The sequence below is a fragment of the Octopus bimaculoides genome, chromosome 24 (genome assembly GCF_001194135.2).
Source record: "Octopus bimaculoides isolate UCB-OBI-ISO-001 chromosome 24, ASM119413v2, whole genome shotgun sequence".
NCBI classification, from domain to species: domain Eukaryota; kingdom Metazoa; phylum Mollusca; class Cephalopoda; order Octopoda; family Octopodidae; genus Octopus; species Octopus bimaculoides.
Genome location: NC_069004.1, coordinates 9,485,729 through 9,486,976, shown reverse-complemented (window position 1 = coordinate 9,486,976; position 1,248 = coordinate 9,485,729). Strand labels below are relative to the sequence as shown.

Below are 1,248 nucleotides of genomic sequence, written 5' to 3'. Positions count from 1 at the left end.
TTTTTTTTTTTTTTTTTTTTGCTGAGGCATACCAGTGCACACACGCATACATATATATTCACACACATACATACATATACATACATATTTAATGTTGCGTACGTATATACGTATATCTATCTATCTATCTATCTATCATCCTTCCCTCAGCTGTCTTTCTTTGCCTTTAGTTTTTCTGTATATTTGAACCATATATATATATATATGTGTGTGTGTGTGTGTGTATGTATGTCAATGTATGTATGTCAATGTATGTATGTCAATGTATGTATGTCAATGTATGTATGTCAATGTATGTATGTCAATGTATGTATGTATGTATGTTGCCACGCACACTCGTGTATTAGCTTCTGCCGAACGAACCTCGGTCAGTATTTCTCTAGATATCAGCTATCATTTTTGATCTCAATACAAACATTTTTTTCATCTACACTCCAGTATCTCAAAATATTAAGTCCTATACATTTCAACATCATTATTATTATTATTACTATTATTATTACTATTATTATTATTATTATTAGTAGTAGTAGTAGTAGTAGTAGTAGTAGTAGTAGTAGTAGTATCATCATCATCATCATCATCATTATTGCTGTCATTAATGTAAGGCGGATGAGCTGACAGAATCGTTTGCACGTCGGGCACTACGCTGAGCGGTATTTCGCCCCTCGCTCCGTTCTGGGTTCAAGTTCTGCCGTGATCGACTTTGTCTTTCATCCTTTTGGGGGTCGATAAATTAAGTACCAGTTAAACACTGGTGTCAATGTAACCGACTAATCCCATCCCCACAAATTTCAGGCCTTGTGCCTATAGTAGAAAGGAATATCATTATTATTATTATTATTAAGCCGGTGAGCTGGTAGAATTTTCGTTAATGCTGAGTACACCGTAGATATGAACTACTCAGTCAATTATAAGCCAATTCAATAGCTTGTTTGTTTTGTTGATCGAAAACTGAATACTGATCGATACCAACGGAAATCTATTTACTTGTGTGTGTATGTGTATGTGTGTGTGTGTGTGTGTGTGTGTATACATATATCTATGTGTGTATGCATGTGTGTATACATATATATAACGTCCTGTACCCTGATATGCATGTATATACACATGTAGATGTAAGTATGTACATATATGTGTGTATACATGTATATATATTCTTTGTATTATTACATTATTGAACGCACACGTCCTATTTTGCAAGTAAGTCTACTATATATATATATATGTATGGATGGATGTGTGTGT

At 33.7% G+C, this 1,248-nt stretch overlaps 1 protein-coding gene across 4 annotated transcripts in view; it reads left to right on the top strand.

Annotated features, from left to right (window-relative positions):
- The window catches only part of LOC106883157 (uncharacterized), a 31,908-nt gene that overhangs the window by 26,883 nt on the left and 3,777 nt on the right, over positions 1 to 1,248 (top strand). The window lies entirely within an intron of this gene.